Consider the following 8,183-nt stretch of genomic DNA (forward strand, 5'->3'; position numbering starts at 1 on the left):
TATGAAGAAAATATTTTTAAATTTTTAACTATTATGAAAAGTACTGTATCAGTTATTTTAATCATTTAATTAGGTCATTTCATGATTTTTAAATATATGAAAAAATACTAAGTTGTCAAAATATACATGCTCATATGTTAAAAAAAAAAAAACTTTCAATCTAAATCTTGTGAAATGAGGTTTTATCTGGCATCCAGAGATAGAGGGACCTAATATGATGATGTCAGGCAGAAGACTAAATAATTTTCCAGAATTTTAATACTGTGTTTGTATTATCTTTACACACACAAAGAAAGCTCTCAAGCCTATTTTTTGTAACAAAAATAATGTCCTCCCTATTTTTTCTTAAATGAGCAATAATGTCCCAATAAGGAATCCTTTGTACATAAAAACAACTCAGCTTACGTGATTGTTTCTACTCTGCAATATCAAAAATAGATAATCTACACTCAGATTGAATTTTTTTCAATAGAAGTTGAATTCTAGGAGTAGAAAAATTTGAGGAAAGGGGACAGTAAAAGGAATTCTTTATCATGTGACACACTCATTACCAATTATTACCATTTGTTCCCAATATATGCATTGGTATTTAATCTATTTTACCTACTATGGTACAAATAGATCATACAGGATTTTCAAATACAGATTAAAAGTCCTGATACCCAGTTTTTAGAGACACTGGCCATAATCTAGACAATTTCAATACATTCATTCAATAACAGACAAGTGGTTATTACACTTGCATGTATGTTTTCTTTTTTCCAAGCTATAAAGGAATATAGATATCTCATATGAAATTTTGTCAATTATACAAAATTCTAAATTATAGTATGGGTTATAGTAACCTGACACATGTGACTGAATAAGCCAGGCAATACTACAAAGGTGACATCTTCATGCCATCTCCAATTTCTTACCTCCCAGTCTCTTTAACCAATCCAGTCCTGTTTCCTGTCTCCCTCTACAGTAAATGCCTTTTTTAAGGTCAGCAAATGCCCTCCATGTTGACAAATCTAATGTTACTTCACCTGTAAACAGCATTTAAAACTTTGTTGACCTCTCCTCATTTCATTAAACACTTATAGGACCACTGCATGCCCCTTACTGTTCTCTTTTGTGAGGTCTTCAGCCTCTTTATGTTTCCAAATGTTCCCATACTATAGGGTTCAGCCTGGGTCCTGATCTTTTCTCTGCTATATATATTCTCTCTCTAGGGAATTACATCCAGCTCTATTGTTTTACACGTTTATTTCATCAAAAGTTTCCTAGGTACCTCAGAAATTGTAAGTCTGATATAGTTTGGATGTTGTCTCTTCTAAATCTCATGCTAAATTCTGATCCTCAAAATTGGAGGTGGGGCCTGGTGGGAGGTGATTGGATCATGGGGATGAATTTCTCACAAATGGTTTAACACGATCCTCTTGGTGCTGTCCTCATGATAGTGAGTTCACATGAGATCTGATTACTTAAAAGTATGTGACACGCACCCCCCACCCTCCTGCCCCTTGCTCCCTGTCTCCCCATGTGAGATGCCTGCTCAAGCTGCACTTTCTGCCATGATTATAAGCTTCCTGAGGCGCTCATCAGAAGACAAGCAGATGGCAGCACCACACTTCCTGTACAGCCCACAGAACTGACAGCCAATTAAATCTATTTTCTTTGTAAACTACCCAGTCCGAGGTGTTTCATGATAGCAGTGCAAGAACAGCCTAACAGACAGTCCAAAATCAAAAGTCCAAATAAAAAATTTGATTTCCACTCCATGCTAAAACTCATTCTTCCTTTGGTGTTCTCCACTGCAGTGAATGTCACTGCATTAGTGTCCTATGCCTACTATAACAATTACTGCAAACTTGGCTACTTAAAACAACAAAAATGTATTCCCTCATAGTTCTGCAGGCCAGAAGTCAAAAATCAGTTTCACTGGACCAAAAATCAGTGTTTGCAGTGTTACACTATCTCTGGAGACTCTAGGAGAACATCCATTCCCTGTATTTTCCAACTCTGGTGGCTGCCAGCATTCCTTCGCTTGTGGCCTTGTCACTCCATTGTCTGCCTGCATGGTCTCATTGCCTTCTCCTTTCCTTCTGTGTTCAAATTTTCCTCCTCTTCTCTCTTATAAGGATACATGTGATTGTACTTAAGGCCTACCTGGATAATTCAGGATAATCTCCCATCTCAAGATCTTCAACTTAGTATCTGTAATTTTTTAAAATGTGCCATAGAAGGCAATTATCTTGTTTGTGCTGCTATAAAAATACCATAGATTAGGTAGCTTATAAACAACAGAAATGTATTGCTGATAGTTCTGGAGGCCAGGAAGTCCAAGATCAAGGCACTAATAGAGTTGGTGCCCTTTAAGGGCTCATTTCCTGATTTATAGATGGCATCTTCTTGCTGTGTCCTCACATGGTGGAAGGGGCTAGCTAGCTCTCTGGGATAAGGACACTAATCCCAATTATAAGGGCAGAGCTCTTATGACCTAATCACTTCTCAGAAGATTCCACCTTCTAATGCTTCTAATTCTAACTTGGGGTTAGTATTTCAACATATAAATTTTACAAGGGGGACACAAATATTCAGACCATAGCAGTAGCATTCATAGGTTCCAAGGATTAGGATGTGGATATCTTTTCCCCGCTCAAGAAAATTTTTTTTGTAAAATATATATCACATAAAATTTACCATCACAGTATTTTTAAGTGTCAAGTTCAGTGAATTCAGTGGCATTAAGTACATTCACACTTCAATGAAATCTTTTGAAGGAATACAAAAACCCATTTTAAAATTCATATGAAATTTTAATTACAGAAGTGACCCTGAATAGTCAAACCAATCCTGAAAAAGAACAAAGCTGGAAGATGCAAACTTTCTGATAGTAAAACTTTCTACAAAGCTACGGCAATTAAAACAGTATGATCCTGGCATAAAGACAGACATCTAAACCAATGGAAAAGAATAGGAAGTTCAGGAATATATATATATTCAAATGATTTTCAACAAGGGTACCAAGATCATTCAACTGAGAAAGGACAGTCATTTTTTTTCCAGTGGTGCTGGGAAATCTAGATATCCACATGTAGAAAAATGAAGTTGGATCTTTACCTAAAACCATATAAAAAGGCTGTTTTGTCCAGGGCTTTTGATTTTTGATTACTGATTTAATCTCCTTGCTAATTATAGTTCTATTTATGATTTCTCTTTCTTCATGATTCACTTTTGGTAGGTTTTGTTTTGGGAAATTTGCACGTTTCATCTAGGTTATCTCATTTATGCTCATACAGTTGTTTATAGTACTCTCATAATCCTTTTTATTTCCATAGCATTGATTATAACATCCCCACTTTCATTTCTAATTTTAGTAATTTGAGTCTTGTCTTTTCTTTTGTTCCCTTAGTCAGTCTAGCTAAAGACTTGTTAATTTTGTTGATTTTTTCAAAGAACTATCTTTTAGTTTTGTTGATTTTTCTCTATTGTTTTCTATTCTACGTTTCACTTATCTTTAATCTTACTTGCTTTCTTCTACTAGTTTGGGATTCAGTTTGTTGTTTTTCCAGTTTCTTACATGGTTAAGTTTTGTTGTTAATTTGAGATCTTTTTTCTTTTTTAATATAAGGGTTCATAGGTATACATTTTCTCCCTAGAAAAACTTTTGCTGTGTCCCATAAGGTTTGGCTTTGGCATGTTGAGTTTTCATTTGTCTCCAGATAATTTCTAATTCCTGATTAGATTTTTTTTTCATTGTTGCATTGGTTGTTAAATAGCATGTTGTTGAATTTCTACAAATCTGTGCATTTTCTGTTTCTGTTCTTGATTTCTAATCTCATCCCTTTGTGGTCAGAGAAGATATTTTGTATGATATTACATCTTTTAAGAACATATCTTTTAAGAACATAGATAGATATCGGGGGAGGGTTGTTATTCAGCTCATCATATTCATGAATTCCTATCCAGTAGTTCATGTCAACACTGAGAGTCCTCCTTGATCCTTCACTTTCTTAACTGCTCTAGTGTGATGCATCAGGAAATCATTTCAGTTACTCAAAATTATTACTTTTTCTCCGTATACACTGACCTCTAACCAAGCCACTCTCTATTACATTGTCCTGCTTTATTTTCTGTATTACACTTATCCTTATCTGATTTTTTTATTTGTTCAAATTCTTGCTTTTCTAATGTCAATCTCCATTGTTAATTTTTGAAGGCATTTTGTTCTTTTGTCTACAATAGCTAAATCAAAGTCTGGCACACAGGAAATTACAGACTTTTGAGTGAATTTGTTTAAGAAAAAGATGTTTCACACTTGGTTAGTATAGGCCAGTGCATTACATATATCCATAAATCCTCAGAATACCTCTATGAAGTAGGCATTATTAATTTCCCAATTTTTAAAATCTCGTAATAGAGTGACAGAAACTTGAAGTTTCTTGCCCAAGGTTACACATCTAAGAAGCTGTGAACCTAGATTTGAACCCGAAGCATCTAGGGACAGCATCTGGGTTCTTAGGCACTGAACCATGCTGCCTCCTTTTTAGTTTTATTATTTTAAGTAATTGTCTTCCATGCAAAACTTGTGATTTAAAAGTATATGTCATATTTGAACACATTTTCTTTAAACTTCTCCCATATAACCTCTTTTTCCCCTTTTAAACCAGGGTGATCAACTAATTGTATAGAATTAACTCAGAAGGGTATAAATCATGAAATGACAGTTTTCTTCTCTACTTGTTGTCTCCAATTGTACTAAATCCCATCATTTTTCTCTTTAGTGACCTCTAAACATAAGTCTCCAATCACTCTTTGTTTTTAAAAGACCACTCAATTTAAAAGTTGAATCACATATCTGTCTCAGTTAGTTACTGTAAATTCTCCTTGTGCTTAGCCTTAGGCCTAAGTGAGCAGGGTCTTTTACTTGTAGAAAGAAACACTATCTATGCCCCTAAACAGACTGAATGCTGCTTTGGTGATTAAATCAATGTTGGAAATACTAGTATGTTACCATGTTTATTCAAGAGCACATTTCCTTACTTGCTAACTCAGAAAAAATAATTCACCTCTGATGAATCAGAGGAAGGGTGCCTTGGAGCACACATTCTTGGAGGCAAAGAGACCAGTTGCATAAATCTAGCGAGAGAATAGAAATAGGGAACACCCAGTAGCTTCCAAAGACATTGAAGAGGTTGAACTGATGGAACTTGCTGAAAAATAGATGTGTGTTGATAGAGGATAAAAATTCAAGGATGACTTCTAGGTTTCTGGCAAGTAATAGTAACACTTACTAATGTGGGACACATGGATGAGGGGCAAATTTGGAGTAAAGAAGAAATGACACTGTGTTAAAATCACAGATTTCAGTCCTAAAGACTTGGCAAATAGATGCACTTCATAAATCACATTTCCTAAAGGCTCCTTTGGGCGTAGGAAGGAAGTCATTGGAAATATTCATCTTGAAATAGCTTTAGCAAAAAGAAAAGAAAATAGAACCTTGGCAAACTGATCATTCTTAAACAAATTAGCCTGCCTACATCAAACATATTATTTTATAGAGACAATTAATCCCTTCCCAATATAATTATTGTTTTTCATCATTCTTTCTTTGAACTGTATTCTTAATGGCAATTATTATTTGCTTTTCTGAAGATTGTGGCATTATTGTCTTGTTAGTAATTTATCAAAAAGCCTAAACTGGAAAATATTTCAGATAGATCTATGTTGTATCTTTGCAAAATCATTGCAGCTCACGAATTTTTTAAAAAATGTCGAAAAGGTCATATGCGTCTACTTACCTTCCATGCAGTTTTGTATGTAAGGCACTATGGACAACTTCTCATTAAAAGATATTAAAATGAGCAAAATTCAAAAGAAAAAAAACTTTTTATAATGTACCTGTCATTTAGTCACTTTGGGCTGCTATAACAAAGTGCCATGGACTTTGTGGCTTATAAACAACAGAAATTTATTTCTCACAGTTCTGGAGGCCAGAAGTGTGAGATCAAGGGTGCCAGCATGGTGGGCTTCTGGTGAGGGCCCTCCTTCTGAATTGCATACTGCTGACTTCTAGCTGTGTCTTCACATGGCAGAGAGAGAGAGGAAACAAGCTCTCTTGGGACTCTTATAAGAACACTAATCCCTTTCATGAAGTCTTCACTCTCATGACCTCATCTAATCCTAATTACCTCCCGAAGACTCCACCTCCTAATAAGATCACATTAGGGGGTAGGGTTTTACCATGAATTTAGGGGGAGGGCACCAATGTTTAATCCTTAACACCTCTGAATTGGAAAGAAATTAAAGAACCCTTAGATACCAAAAACAAATGAGAACAGGAAGCCAGAGAATTAGGCTGACTCTGAAGACCCACCTATACCTGATTCTGGTAAGCAGGTTTAGACTTTGAGAGCTACAGGGACTCTGTGGACAGAAAACAAAACCTAAGGCCTTTACAAAATGTGAGCTCTAGTAGGAGAGCCCTGCATAAAGCAAGAACACCAGATTACAACTTCACTGTGGTGGAGAGATAGAAATTGCACCACAAAAGGTGGGAAAAAGAAAATCTATCTATATTAACTTTAGTACTAAGTGGAATTAGAAAATCAATTTTCCTGAGAATTTATAAGGCAAATCAAACTCTCATATGGGTTTGCAGCACCAATTTACCTTAACGGTGAAGTTCAGGGTTCTCAAGACTTACATGGTTACTAAGTTGGTTGGCATGGGCAAGTACAAATCTACACACACACACACACACACACACACAAATATATATACATATATGGTTATTCAGATATTCTTATATATATATATATTATATATATGGCTATTCAGATATTCTTTTTCTTTTTGTGTCAATTTTGGTAACTGATATCTTTATGAAAGTAATTCCCTTACCTTGTCAAATTCATTGGTTTAAACTTGTTTATAGTATTTCCTTATTATAATACCTATAAGAACAATATTTTGTCTCTTATCTCTAATGTTTTTAGTCTGTGTCTACTTTTCTTAGATAAGCTAATGTTTTATCAGTTGTTTGATATTTTCAAATAACCAACTCTTGGTGTTAATGATTACCCCATTATTAATTTACTTCTATTTAATTGACTTCTGCCCTTTATTAATTTCTTGCTTCTATTTACATTGGGTTTATATTTATTTTTTTCTACCATTTTAAGGTAGAAACTTAGATCATGAATTTTATTGCTTTCTGCTTTGCTAATGTGACAATTTAAAGCTATAGGATTCCCTCCAACCACTGCTTTAGTTGTATTCTACAATATAGTCTTAGTTCAAAAGATTTTCATATTAGCACCATGATTTCTACTTTGATTCATGAGTTACTTATAAATGGATTGTTTATTTTCTAAATATTTTTATTTTTTAAAATAGATATATTGTTATTGATGTTTAGTTTAAATCTGTTCTGGTAAGAGAATATATTCAGTATAATTTCAATTGAGACCTCTTTTATAACTTATGGCATCTATTGGCCAGTGACCCATTTATACTTGAAAAAATTTGTATTCTATTAATACAATTGCTGAGTATAATCTCTAAATATCAATTAGGTGTATTTGATTCAGGTCTTCTACATTTTTACTGATACTCATCTTTTCTTCAGTTAAGGAAAGTATTGAAATTTTCAACTAAAATTGTGGATTTTTCTGTCTCTTTTCAATTATGTCAGTTTTGCTTCATGCATTTTGATAATTTAGCATATGCTTAAGATTGTTAAGTCTACTTAACAAATGTTATGTCATTTTAAAATTTTAAATTTAATTAATTTTAATTTTAATGACCTTTAAAAACACATGTCATTTTTTAAATCTCAAAATATTTCTTGCCCTTGTCCATGGTATCCATTAATAATATGGCCGTTGGCCAGGTACAGTAACTCACGCCTGTAATCCCAGCACTTTGGGAGGCCGAGGTGGGTGGATCACCTGAGGTCAGGAGTTCAAGACCAGCCTGACCAATATGATGAAACCCCATCTCTACTAAAAATACAAAAATTAGCCAGGTGTGGTGGCATGCGCCTGTAATCCCAGCTACTTGGGAGGCTGAGACAGGAGAATCACTTGAACCTGGGAGGTGTAGGTTGCAATGAGCTGAGATCACACCATTGAACTCCAGCCTAGGCAACAAAAGCAAAATTCCATCTCAAAAAAAAAAAAAATCATTAAATCCAT

General features: G+C 34.4%; 1 protein-coding gene across 1 annotated transcript in view; it reads left to right on the forward strand.

The window, feature by feature from the left end:
• The window catches only part of ADAMTS19 (ADAM metallopeptidase with thrombospondin type 1 motif 19), a 271,163-nt gene that overhangs the window by 193,319 nt on the left and 69,661 nt on the right, over nt 1-8,183 (forward strand).

Source organism: Rhinopithecus bieti, unplaced genomic scaffold (genome assembly GCF_001698545.2).
Source record: "Rhinopithecus bieti isolate Rb0 unplaced genomic scaffold, ASM169854v2 scaffold_8035, whole genome shotgun sequence".
Taxonomy (NCBI): domain Eukaryota; kingdom Metazoa; phylum Chordata; class Mammalia; order Primates; family Cercopithecidae; genus Rhinopithecus; species Rhinopithecus bieti.